The following is a 13941-nucleotide window of genomic DNA, read 5'->3' as shown; positions in this document are numbered from 1 at the left end:
AAGGACGGCGAGCAGCCTCGCGAATTTCAGACCGTTGGGAGCTCGGCACCGCGCATATACTCTTTTTCTGTAGCCTCGCGTCTTTTGGTTGTCGACCACGCAGCGAGCCTACAGGACTTGCGTAAAGTAGAAAAAAGAGGAAGTGTGCCTCGGTGCATCTTTCCTAGCAGCCGTCATGTTCGTTTCAGCTCGGAGAAGACACTTTGTGCACGAAGTCGCCGAGGAGCGGAGAGGACACTGACAATATAAGTTAAGGGAAGCTCACGTACATTCCATTTTGGAACACCACGTGTGTTTCGGTGTTGGTATAGTTGGTGCAATCTTTTCATGTTATGTGTCTCAGTGGTCATCTTAAAATGACCCTTTCCGCTCGAGGTATGAAGAGGGTCTATACTGAAAGTTGCGACGCTAAACGCGCACTATGCGAAAGCTGCTTTTTATGGAGGTCTCTAATGCTGCAGATGAAGGCGGATTTATAATTAATGGTTATAAAATCAGGAAAATGCATCTTCCAAACTTGGCAATAAAAAAGAAAGACTGCGGTATGCCATCTGCGTCAAATTACAGTACCAATAAGCGAGTAGTTTAATCGAGAGAACCATTTTACAGTGCGCGTTCAGCTTTTCAATAGACTTTACATATTATGTCTCCACGCTTTTTATTCCCGAGTAGCCCTGCTCTCAGTATTGTGGATTTTCTCTACTTCACGGGAGAGAGAGAGAAATCCTTTCGTGAAAAATTTTTAAAATGTTTAAAACATGAACAGGACACACTGTAAGCAAAATCATCCCGAAAAAATAACAGACATGCAGTTCTATTATTCAGCAGTGAGCAAGGTTCAGAATGGCCGCTCCATGGTAACTTCTAGAATTTAAAGAAACTGTCATTAGATAGTTGATTCAAAATATCTGTAGCATAATGCGTACGACTGCTAAGTAAGACGCCGCGGCGAGTCTGCTTTAAAGGTGTATATTTAATTGGCGTTTGCCTCCAGTTGTCCCTTCAAAAATATTTGTGTCCGTTAACTCATTATCTTGTTCCCACCCTGGTGGTGGTGGTGAAAAACATGAGCCACGCACTTCGTCCTCGGCAATCTTTTTTCTCTTCTTCAGCGCTGGCGGCAATATTAAAAGTAGCAATAGCAGCTTTCATCTATAACGACATGTTGAATAAGTCTCTCGCAAAGTAAGGCAAAACCCACGGCGAGAACTGCGGAGACTGTTTTGATCAATTTGTTGAGTTTTGTAATTTCAAGTTTCAAATCTTGCTCTTCACTGACCGCCATCCATTCGCCAAAATTAAAAGCAGGCCTTCTTCTATCCGACAGCGAGGGGAAGAAGACGGCTGAGCCGGTCAGCTCGACTTCCTCCCCACTATTTTTGTTCTTCTAAGTTGAGGGATCACTCGAATGCATAAGCCTTACCTTCGCGAACCAATCGAGATTTCTTCTCTTGCCCTCGTTCACATGTGCAAATAATGTCAAAATAAGAGACAAAGAAATTGCAGTTCCCTTCTACTTGTTGCACGCGAGCCAGGCTCCCGAAACTTTGCCTCCTCACGCCACGGGAGTCCATCACGTGCCGGTCGTTCCACGTTGCCGCCGAACTGCCGAAACAACTCACCAGAAAGAAGCGAGCGAGCATCTCCTCTCGGAGGAAGCAGCATTGGCAGCGGGGTGCAGAGAGGGATTCAGGTTTATGTGGTCAGATAGAGAGAAAAAGGGAAAATAAAGGAGGAAGAGGAAGGGGTGATGTGGGAAAGCTTCGAAAACTCGCAAGGCGCTCATCCCAAACTGCCGCGCGCGCTCCTGTTTCCCTCGTACGTACCGAAGCCTCTCCCTGAGCGGACGACCCCGCTTTAATTAAAGGCAGCTGAAATATATGATAGAGGGGTAGAGAGCGCGACGGCCACGGTGAAACGCGGGAGAGGAGGACGAGAGAGGGGGTGGAACCACGGCGAGCGCATAAAAGAACACCGAGCCATGCGCCGGCGTCATCTCATCACGCCGGCCGGCCGGTCGGTCGGTCTCCATAGCTGGTGAAGGCCATTGCTGCTCGGCCTTAACTTTTATTTAGATTCTATTTTTTTTTTTTGCGGATGGACGCTGGGTGTTCAGTGCGTCCATGGAGAGAAAAGCATGAGCGGTACTTGCGTGCTCTCAGCGCGCGCGGAGTGGACGTGCGGCTGTATCACGGGGAAACAACAAACGTAACCTGCAGCGCTGGAACTGGTGACAACGAGGCGCAGAGCACGCACTACTCAAGCATCGGAGAGGGTCTTCGTTGCACGCACAGAACAGGCTGCGTCGTGCAACGCGGCGAACAAGCAGATGCTTTGGGGCACTTACATTCGGTCGTGGTCAGCAGAGCCACCTGGAATCAATCAATCAATCAATCAATCAATCAATCAATCAATCAATCAATCAATCAATCAATCAATCAATCAATCGATCGATCAATCGATCAATCAATTAATTAATCAATCAATTATTGATTAATTCTACCACCGTTTTGAATAACAGCTGAGTAATAGAAGATATACAATATATATCTTTGCTGCTTGCGGCGCCCATGACGTTAAGACGAAATGCACGCGTCAGTGAAACGCACTTGAGGCATTTCGGAGCGCAGCCAGAATGATGTAATTATGATGATGCTAGCGCCCACGCACGAAACACCCAATTAGCGTAATTTAAGAGCTGTGATGCCTGCAGGGAAAGTCGCTCGACCCTCCAAAGTGAACAGCACCGCATCAGCACCACTGACAATGTGCGCTTTGAATTCTCATACCTCGACTTCGCTCGGCTGGAAATGGACCGGCTGCTTCCTCAAAGAATACGCTCGTCGTCGGACTCGGACAATGGCGCTGCGCAGTGCAATTTCGCGCGCACCACGGCTGAGGCGCGAGAGGGCACCCGCTCCGCTCGCGCGGCGCACACAGCCTCCAAATGCGGGCCGGGCGCGCCAGGCATTTCTTCCGACCCTCCGCCGCACCATTCTCTTTTCTGGGTATGGTGGCTGCCACGCGTGCACAACCTCGCAGACAGGAGATCTCCGACGCAGTTCCCTCCCGGCCCATCCGTATCCCAATCCCTCCCTTTCCAGTCCCGCAAAAGAAGCCATACAGAGCCGCTCACTGGGCTTGGAAACTACGGCTGGCCAAGCCTCAACAATTTCCGCCGCTTTGGCCGCCACCGCCGCCGCGTTCCCGCTAGGAGGAGCAGGCGAAGCAAGATACGCGGAAGAGCAAAAGTACGCACGAAGAGCGAAGCAGAACGAAGTGCGCCACGGAAGCCCCAGCCGGAGTTCGTTTCTTCAGCTGCGAGGACTCTGCATGCCTGAAGCCCCGGAGCGCGCCGCCTAGCGGAGGGGGGACTTGGCTTTTTGCGCCGTGCGCCGCTTCTTCCAAGCCGCCCCCGTGATATTACGAGCGACGCAATAAGATTAAAGAGAAGAGGCCAACTTCTCCTCCCGGTGAACCTGAGTAGTTTCACTTCACTCACTGCATTTTCGTTCCCCGACTTTTTTTTTCATTTTGTCTTCCCCAATACATAGGCTGTTTCACTCGGTGTCTACTTTCTTCTGCTCTTTTTATCGTTTTTTTTCTTGTATAGTCTTTCTCTTCTCATTGCCCCTGTCCCCCTTTCATTTTTCGCTTTGTACGCCCTTTCTTGAGTGCACTGCCAACCTATAACGCCGCTGAATTGTGACGGTGCGTTTAACTGAACGACGGTGGGGCAGGAATATTCAGCGGAAGAAACTCACTCAAACGAGAAAGAAATGAGCGTCACGATTTAGGACCTCCTTCTAGAAACACAGCGATTTTAAAGGAAAAGTATTCATTTCTGGATGTCGTGTTACCCGCAAGAAAGCACTGAGCTCGAACGCAGCATGCAGAAAAATTTGCCTTTTTGCTGCCTTCCTCGAAGTCTCCGTCCTCCCGTGAACTCTGAAGCAGTGCGGTGATCAGAAGTCTAAAACAAGAACATCTTTTTGAGCGAACCGAGTGGGAGTCGTCCCTTTGCTATCGCTTTTTCTACCTCTCGCAGTTTCATTGCCCTTACTGCGAAGGAGAAAGGAAAGGAAGAGCGCAAAACAAAAAAGGAGTGCGCCCTGACAAATGCGAGTATTTAGGGCGCTTTAGCCCTGAGCTTACGGGCCCGAGCCGGCAGCACGGATCGCTGACCGTTGCCATGGATTCATGCACCGTGGCAAGAATAGAACGAAGACGAGAAATACCCTTTTGATGCCCGAATGTTTCTGTGAGGATCCTATACCAGGTGGATTTAATAAATTCGGATTGCCGAGGCGAAAGCTACTAACACTTGCACCTGTTAGCCACTCGCGTTCTCATCTCCTCTGATTTGTGCTTTTCTAACTGTCACTCCAACTCCTTTATTTTAGTTATTTTTAGAGTGGAGGCTCTACTCCTCCCATGCAAAACCTGAAGGTAATGCCGCTTCGAAGAATGACCTTCAAGCGGTGGAGCAGGGAAGGGAGGTGGCTGTGACGTCATACAATGCGACTCGGCGCGCCTCGGCGCAGATGTTGCGCGCGGAGCCGGCGTCATTCGCTCGCTTTCGCAACTGCTGTGAACAACGTGACTCAACGCTCACCTCGCAGTTGCACTGGACCGCGTGACTCGCCGTTCATCTGATAAGACAATAAAAAGCACGAAGAGTTGCTTGGCGTTCGCAGATAGCCATGGAGGAGTCGCTCGGTGGAACCAGTGCTTCGGCTATGTATCGTAGACGGCTGACTGAATCTGATGATTCTTATAATCACAGAACGTCGGCAGTGTGTGTACGTTGGCGAAGGATGGAGCGAGGAAACGTTATACCACAGCGAATCGTGTCTGACTTTTCTTAATCGAGCTTCCGCTCTGTAAACTAGGCTCAGCCAGGCTGAACCCCAGCCAATTTTTTTTTTTTTTTAAGCGTGTCTTTCATCACGTTGTCATGCATGCTCTGGAGGGCGTGATTCATTGATCAGGACGTGCAGACCACTTTCTTTGCCTCCTCCAGCTTTTTGCTAGATAAGATATTAACTGTTACTTTCATATCGGGCCGCAAAAGCCCTCCCTTTGACGCCTTGTTAAGCGACGAACTACTAGTTGCTAACAGCATTGCGTTTGACGCCTCTGAGTGTGTCCAGAGAGTGACGCCCGTTTCTTGCGCCTGCCCCCTCTGGAAGACGTATGCTTAGGATTGCAGCTGACAGACTTGGCAGCCGCTAGTTTTTAAGCGTGGAAGTTCCGCTAACGATGGCACAAGCGGTGTTAGCGTTGACAGCTTCAAAAGCCAGCTCGGCTTTTTTTAAGAAAATCAGGCGTTTCGCAACAGCTTGCGGCGGCACCTACGTTCATCGCATCATGTTCGCGCTTGCGCACGCGAGTGCGCAAGCGCATTTTGGTTCCTGTGCTTCTCATTTAACCGTTCTGACATTTCATGCAGTGCCGCGACGCACGCGTTCCGATGAATGCGAAACGCAGAGGCGCCTTTGTGCTGTGCGATGTCAGTGCACGTTAAAGATCCCCAGTTGGTCGAAATTATTCCCAAGCCCTCCTCTACGGCACCGCTTTATCTCTTTCTTCTTTCACTCCCTCCTTTATCTCTTCCCTTATGGCGCGGCTGAGATGTCCAAGAGGTGTGTGAGACAGTTATTGTGCCGTTTCCTTTCCTGGAAAAAAAAAATTTAACTCTTTATTTTATGCAGCCTACCAAACGCAAATTATCGAACCGGAGCTGTTTTTAGTTAACCAAAATAGGCGAGTGATTATTTGTTAACCAGCTTGCTTTTATTGAGCCTCTTTTTATTTGTGAGGGGATGGCAGGAAGGTGAGAGAGGAGGGAGGGTGGGTACGTATGTACGCGTGTAGGATAAATTCTGCTTTCTGTTTCGGTATTTATGTAATGTGATGATTAAAACGTTCATATTGTCACGTAGCAGTTGGTACAGGTAGCGCCGCGTCCAGACGGCAGAGGAACGCCAACATCGAGATGATGCCAGCGCACACCGAGACGGCCAGGATGGAACGTCGAGCTTCGTCTTCTTCAGCAGCGAACCGCGTGGCGCACGAGCTGCGTGCCGAACAGCCGCCGAGCGGCTATTGTTGTAGACGCGGCATTACCCTCCCTCTCGGAAAGAGCATCGCCCCGATGCTTTAACAAGAAAATAGGGAGAAAGAAACACAAAAAAACAGAGTAACGCACAGCACGTAGTCACTGAATGTCTCGCGAAAAATAGGGCTTCATCCGCACTACATGAACAATCTCTGGTCTCTGCTGACGGCGAGTAGTCCGGGAAGCCCCGTCAGGGAGGACTTCATAGGTTACGTCGCTTAGCTGACGGAGAACTCGGTAGGGGCCGAAATACTGCTTGAGCAGTTTTTCGGAAAGGCCACGGCGTCGAATGGGGGTCCATACCCACACTTTGTCGTCCGGGGCGAACGTCATCAGTCTGTGGCGGCGGTTGTAACGTCGGGCGTCACGGTCTTGTTGGTTCAGGATGCGCACTCTTGCAAGTTGTCGAGCTTCTTCTGCGCGAAGCGTGAACTCCTCGGCGCCAACGTCGGGGTCGCGGCCATCATGGGGCAGCATTGCTTCCAACATTGTCGACACTTCGCGGCCGTACAACAGACAGAAGGGCGTCCTCCGCGTGGTTTCCTGTTGAGCCGTGTTATACGCGAAAGTAATATATGGCAGGATATTGTCCCAAGATCGATGCTCAACGTCAACATACATAGACAGCATGTCGACGAGAGTTTTGTTGAGGCGCTCGGTCAGGCCATTCGTCTGGGGATGGTAGGCGGTTGTCTTCCTGTGAGTAGTGCCACTCAGCCGCATGAGGGATTCCAAGAGTTTGGCAGTGAAAGCGGTGCCTCTATCCGTGATAATTAGTGCTGGAGCGCCATGCCGGAGGACGATGCGTTCCACGAAAAATTTCGCAGCCTCGGCTGCTGTGCCGCGCTGGAGGGCCTTGGTTTCAGCGTAGCGCGTAAGGTAATCAGTAGCGACGATAATCCACCGGTTTCCCGAAGATGAAGTTGGAAAAGGGCCGAGAAGGTCCATGCCAACTTGCTCAAACGGGAGTCTGGGCACTTGAACGGGATGTAAAAGTCCAGCTGGCTTGACAGGGGGTGTTTTTCGTCGTTGACAATTACGGCACGTGCGCACATAGTGTCGTACAGTCGCCGCAAGCTTAGGCCAGTAATAGCTCTTTTTGATCCGAGCCAGAGTGCGGGCGTAGCCGAGGTGACCTGCGGTGGGCTCGTCGTGACACGCCTGCAAGATTTCTTCACGGAGATTCGCTGGAACGACGAGGAGGTAGTCGCTTCCGGTTGGAGAAAAGTTGGCTTTGTACAGCACGTTGTTGCGCAGACAAAAGGAGGACTGGGTTCTTGCGAAGGGCTGGGGAACCTCCTCGGTACGTGCTTCCAGGAAGTCGATGAGAGGTTTCAGCGCCGGGTCCTCACGTTGCTGACTGGAAATAGTCGCTGCGTCTACGGCTGCGATGAGAGGAAAGTCCGGTTCGTCGTCGTCGCGCGCAGCCTCGACTGGATATCTGGACAAGCAGTCGGCATCGTTGTGCTGGCGCCCTGATTTATAGACGATGGACATGTCAAACTCCTGAAAGCGTAAGCTCCAACGCGCAAGGCGGCCAGAGGGATCCCGTAAGTTCGTCAACCAGCAGAGAGAGTGGTGGTCGGTTACAACTTGAAAATGTCGGCCGTACAGGTAAGGTCGAAATTTTGTCACAGCCCATACCACGGCAAGGCATTCTTTTTCGGTCGTGGAATAATTAGATTCGGCACGAGACAGAGTGCGGCTGGCGTATGCTATTACGCGCTCAGCGCCGTCCTGCCACTGGACGAGTACAGCACCGAGACCCACGTTGCTGGCATCTGTGTGGACGAGAGTCTCCGCACGAGAATCGAAATGACCAAGGACAGGCGTGGTTTGCAAGCGTCGCCGTAATTCATCAAATGCCTGCTGCTGCTGTTCTGTCCACGTGAATGGGACGTCCTCTCTTGTAAGATGCGTCAACGGTGCAGCAAGTCGGGAAAAGTTGGCAATGAACCGCCGGTAATACGCGCAAAGGCCCAAAAAACGCCGGACCGTTTTCTTGTCCGAAGGAGTGGGAAAGTTGGCGACGGCAGCTGTTTTAGCAGGATCCGGCCGGACTCCACGATGGCTGACGACATGGCCCAGGAAAAGGAGCTCCTCATAACCAAAGTGGCATTTCTCGGGCTTCAACGTCAGGCCGGCAGATCGTATAGCCTGTAGCACGGTCAAGAGGCGCTGGAGGTGTTCTTCGAACGTTGGCGAAAATACAACAACGTCGTCCAGGTATACCAAGCACGTCTGCCATTTCAGGCCCGACAAAACAGCGTCCATCATTCTCTGAAATGTTGCTGGAGCTGAACACAAACCGAAAGGAAGGACCTTGAACTCATAAAGGCCATCCGGCGTCACGAACGCTGTCTTCTCGCGATCCCGCTCGTCAACTTCGATCTGCCAGTAACCACTTTTTAAGTCCAGCGAAGAAAAGTAGCGCGCGTGCCGCAACCGGTCAAGAGAGTCGTCAATGCGTGGTAACGGGTAGACGTCTTTCTTGGTAACCTGGTTAAGCTTCCGGTAGTCAACGCAAAATCGCAGACTACCATCCTTCTTCTTAACCAAAACCACAGGCGAAGCCCACGGGCTCCTCGACGGCTGAATAACACCATCCTGCAGCATCTCTTTGACTTGTTCAGCTATGGCTTCACGCTCCCGCAGTGAGACACGGTATGGGTTTTGCCGAATTGGTCGGGTACTGCAGTCCGTAATGATGCGGTGCTTAGCGAGAGGCGTCTGTTTGACTGCCGACGTAGACGAGAAACAGTCTTGGAACTGATGCAGTAGGCCGACTAGGCTCTCCCTATCGGCTGGGGGTAAGCCTGGGTTCACGTCGAGGATCAGCTGAGGTGTGCAAGAATTGGACGTTTCGCTCTGGAGGGCAAGGCAGTCGTTAATTTCGGCGATGCCCTCGAAGTATGCGACCGCAGTGCCCTTGGCGATGTGTTGCCGTTCGGTCCCGAAATTCGTTAGAAGGACATCTGCCAGGCCGTTCCGTAGCGTGACGATACCTCTGGCGACGCAGACCCCATGAGAGAGTACAAGCGCAGTGTTCTGTTCTGCTACGCCGTCAGCACTGCACAGGTCGTCACAAATGACGGTAACGAGGGCACAGGATCGCGGAGGGACGGTCACATCGGCGTCGATTATGCGCAGGGCCACTCTGCGTGGTTCGGTGTCGTCTGGAATCGTTCCAGGGGTCGAAAATGTTACCAGACGATCAGGAAGGTTTATGATGGCACCATGCTCACGCAAGAAGTCCATTCCGAGGATCAGGTCTTTGCAGCAGTGCGGCAGAACAACAAAAGTGCCAACAAAAGCAGAATTGGCAATGGTGACTCGAGCAGTGCATCTTCCGACAGGCGTCATGAGGTGACCCCCAGCAGTACGAATTTGAGGTCCATCCCAGGCTGTCTTTACCTTGCTGAGGCGATCCGCGAGGTGCTTGCTTATGATCGAAAAGTCCGCGCCTGTATCGACTAAAGCAGTCACTGGGTGCCCGTCAACGTGAATGCGGAGATCGGCGCTAACTGCATCGGTGTCAGGGAAACTCGGGCTCACAGAATCGTGCTGCGGCGGCATCGGGATCTCGGCATCGCGCTCCGGCGGCGTTCGGGGGTCTTCGTTATATCCGCTGTCAGCAACCTTCCCCCCTGAGGTCGCCGCTTTCAGTTTCCCCGGCGCGGGCTTGGAGACCGGCCCCGCAGTCCATCTGAGAAAGCCTGGCGGCTGGGCGATGTGACGCGTGCGGGAGACGGAGATCGGGGTCGGCGGTTAGATGTGGTGTCATGGGCAGCAAGGTACTCCTCTATTTCGTGGGGTCGCTCACCGAAACGGGGACAAGGAGCGTCACGTGGGAAACCCCGGAGGCCGATTTCACGGTATGGGCAACGGCGATACAGGTGGCCGGCTTCCCCGCAATGGTAACAGAGCGGCTGCTGATCAGAAGTGCGCCAAACAGCCGCCTTCCGGGCCGGTGGACGCATGGCAGGTCCTCGCTGAGGCCGCTGGTAGAATGACGGTGGCGGAGCGGTTGGCGGCGGCGGGTGGTACGGCAAGCGTTGCACAGGTGGCAACTCGGAACGGAGAGCCGCGGCGTAGCTCATGGGGCGTGGCTCCGGCATGACTGGAGGAGGCGGTGAAAATGCTTGACGAATCTCGTCGCGCACAACCTCGGTAAGAGCCGCAGCCGTCGGGTCAGACGAGGCAAGGGTCAGTTTCTGCAGCTCTTCACGGACCACAGCGCGTATGAGCTCGCGCAGCGACGCATTGTCGCTGGACACGCTCAAAGAAGCCGCACTGGCGCTTGGCTCACCGCACAAGGAGTCATTTCGGCGGCAGCGTTGATGCAAGGCCCGCTCGATGGCGGTCGCCTCTTTGATGAAGTCGGCTACCGTCTGCGGGGGATTCCGGACCAAACCAGCGAAGAGTTGGTCCTTCACACCTTGCATCAGGTGGCGGAGCTTCGCGGATTCCGCCATATCTGGGTCAGCGCGCCGACAAAGACGGGTCACGTCCTCGGCGAACATGGCAACGGTCTCATTAGGCTTTTGGACGCGAGCGTCCAGGAGGCGCCGCGCACGATCCCGGCGGTCCGTGCTAGCAAAGGTGTCCCGGACCTGCTGGCGGAAGGTATCCCAGCTTTGGAGATCGGCCTCCCTGTTCTCGAACCAAATCTTGGCTCCGTCTTCGAGGGCGAAATACACGTTCCGCAGCTTCTGCGCAGGGCTCCATTGGTTGAAATCGGCAACCCGCTCAAACTGGTCAAGCCAGTCTTCAACGTCTTCGAAAGTGACGCCATGGAAGCTGGCTGGCACGCGGGGTTGCTGGAGCGTCAAGTGTGAAGCGCTAGCCTGAGCCATGGTGGTATGCTCACCAGGTCGATGAGTGCGTGCCTCTTTTGGGAGGAGACCAAACTCTGGGACCAGTCCCAGGAGGCGGCGGCTGCTGCGGTGAACGGGCGTGCAGACAAGGGGTAGCTGGTCGGGACTCGATGAGCGGCTGTCTGAAGAGGTGTTGGACATGAGACGTCGAGCCCGCACCTCCACCAGTGTCACGTAGCAGTTGGTACAGGTAGCGCCGCGTCCAGACGGCAGAGGAACGCCAACATCGAGATGATGCCAGCGCACACCGAGACGGCCAGGATGGAACGTCGAGCTTCGTCTTCTTCAGCAGCGAACCGCGTGGCGCACGAGCTGCGTGCCGAACAGCCGCCGAGCGGCTATTGTTGTAGACGCGGCAATATCACTTCTTATTTCGGTGTCGAATTATGAAGAGCCCTATAACGTCGTGGTATTTCATGAAAGCAACTCAATTTGAATAGACAATGTCTCCTTTTCTTCCCTTTTTTTATGAATGAATGGTTAAAAAAAATGGCCCAGCAGCTTAGTTCTCAGGCCATTGGGAATAGAAATTCTTGCACTACCATGCGAATGCCTGGGGGGAAAAAAAGAGTGCTGCATAGTTCCCCTCTTCACTTTCAGTGTTACGCCTGCAGCGGTAGGCAAGGGCTCCGTTGACTGCGGAGTAAGTACTGCAGAGCGCGTAGGCTGTCCCGAGGCTAACCGAAATGCATCGGAGGTAATTCAGACGCCGCCCACTGACGCATTTCCTCGCGAAACTGCCTCCAGCCGACGAAGAAGCCCGAGGAGCGCAGCGCCGTCATCTCTTATTCCGCGCTCTAGACGCGCCGGAGGCGGCCGCTCAGCAAGCGTAAAGACGTTAAGTCGGTGAGGCGGCTAGAATTACCGAAGTGCGAATCCCAGGCAGAAGCAATTAACCGCGCCTGTGTGTGCGCAGACAGACCGACGCGGCTCCGCAGGCGTCGTCGGCCTGACGGAGGAAAACGCCATCCCGCGCACTGCAAACGCTGTATGCACTGTACCTCTATTCTACCTCTACCACTGTGCCAGCGCCGGCTTGCACACTGTCGTTCCGACAGACACAACAAGGTGTTCTTCGCGATTACGGTAACGCCCCAAGGCGCGTAACGGGGCGCCTGCGAGAGTGGCAGTTTCGCTGCGGAGCCGCTTTACCGGGCTCCTCTGTTTGCCTAGACTGAACTTTTCTTCATTTCTCTCAGTCCTTCTTTTTCTCAGCCACCTCGGCAACTGAAGTGCTGAGCTGTCCGTGCAACTTGTGGTCGAGGCTTTTCTTTACGGCAGCCCCTGCGGTGTCTCACCCACAGCAAGCTTTGTTACTGGCGCCTAATCCTCCGACGCGGCGGCATCAGTTGTGGGGAAATTGGTTAGGCTCTCGCTACGCGCCAGGTTGTACCGCATTCGCCAGGATTTTGGCGGCATCAGCTTACATAGGCCCGCGCCCTATTTAGCGCGAATAATGTGGGCGCGGCAAAGGGTGGATTTTTATTTTCGTTTTCGCGTTTATTCGCGCAAAGTGCATGCGAGGGAGTGGTTACTGACGCCTGTCCCTTTTATAACACATTGTGATTCTTTTCCGGCAGACAACAAAACAGGACGTGACTCTCTCCCTTCAAGCCACGGGAATACTGCGGTCTAAAATAACATTCGGACTCAACTTCAAAGCCACTATGTCAAAAAAGGGGCATAACTGCATTAATCAAGGTTTCCGCACAAGCGCTATACGTCCTTATTGCTCCTTCTTCCAATATTCAGAAGGAATGTTAGCTGCGATAAATCGGCAGGTAGCTCGACAGTAGACCATATTCAGACTAGCAATCAGAAGACAGAGAAATGCGCAGAGTATAACCAATTCCTATATATAGTTTAGTTTAGTTTTAGTTTATGGGGTTTAACGTCCCAAAGCGACTAAGGCTATGAGAGACGCCGTAGTGGAGGGCTCCGGAAATTACGACCACCTGGGGTTCTTTAACGTGCACTGACATCGCACAGTACACGGGCCTCTAGAATTTCTCCTCCAAAGAAATTCTAGCCGCCGCGGCCGGGATCGAACCCGCGTCTTCCGGGTCAGCAGCCGAGCACCATAACCGCTGAGCCACCGCGGCGGCCAATTCCTATATATAGCCTTTGTAGATTACAAGAAAGCATTTGACTCAGTCCAAACTTCACCAGTCATGCAAGCATTGCGGAATCAGCACATAAAGCGTTATTGCTACTGGCCATGGAAACCCATGTATTTAAGCATACCAGCTACTCACTGATGCAATGTACAGCTATGCTTAGCCAACCTCGTTCAAATATAGGAACATTACATTCCATGCGGATCGTATCGTTACGGGAAGAAAGTAATTCTGAACCCCCCCCCCCCTCCCCCTTTCCCCTTTTCTCGAGCTGTTTTCTTTTTCCGGAGAGTATACGCATAATTTCCTTGGATAGTAAAGAAGATCTATCCTGTCCAGATTCGCAGCATTCGCCGCAGTAAGCGATCACAGAGGCCGACCAGAGCAAAAGTATCAGGAACGCGAACAGTGCCAAGAAAAAAAAATTATATATATCAAGGTTCGCAGGAAACAGACCCTACCAGGAAAACACATTTCCGGCAGCCATCGTTCCTTCCAGGTCAGCAGTAGTCCGCAGTGAAAACAAACATGATAGAAAGCCAAGCGCGAAACGCCGAGTCAAGGAGCAGCAGGATTGCTGAGTCTTATATTACAACCGTCCTCGGTCTGTTTACCTCGCGGACAGGCTCGGGTGCAGCCGTGCAAGCGGCTTGTACCCCGGCCAACATGGCGCGCGAAATGCCGACCCAACGCAGCAGCACAAGCGGCGGAAACAGCGGTGCTTGTGCGCATAACTTCGGAGCGAACACGGCTTTTGCACGTCGCCACCCCCCCCCCCCCCCCCATTTTTTTTTTCCTTTCTCGCTTCCTCTTTATTCAGCGTCGT

The 13941-nt window shown here is 52.9% G+C and overlaps 2 protein-coding genes across 4 annotated transcripts in view; one reads left to right on the top strand and one right to left on the bottom strand.

Annotated features, from left to right (window-relative positions):
* LOC149359143 (uncharacterized) overlaps positions 1–2366 on the bottom strand; it is a 249158-nt gene extending 246792 nt beyond the window's left edge. Inside the window, exon 1 of the mRNA XM_089567614.1 lies at positions 2348–2366. The gene's annotated coding sequence lies outside the window, so the exon portion shown is untranslated. The remainder of the gene's footprint in view (positions 1–2347) is intronic.
* The window catches only part of LOC149359142 (potassium voltage-gated channel protein Shaw-like), a 228244-nt gene that overhangs the window by 45552 nt on the left and 168751 nt on the right, over positions 1–13941 (top strand). The window lies entirely within an intron of this gene.

The sequence above is a fragment of the Amblyomma mixtum genome, chromosome 2, assembly GCF_055824585.1.
Source record: "Amblyomma mixtum isolate Tamu chromosome 2, ASM5582458v1, whole genome shotgun sequence".
Classification (NCBI taxonomy): domain Eukaryota; kingdom Metazoa; phylum Arthropoda; class Arachnida; order Ixodida; family Ixodidae; genus Amblyomma; species Amblyomma mixtum.
Note: the sequence above shows the minus strand (reverse complement) of the source record. Positions and strands in the feature narration are given on the sequence as shown.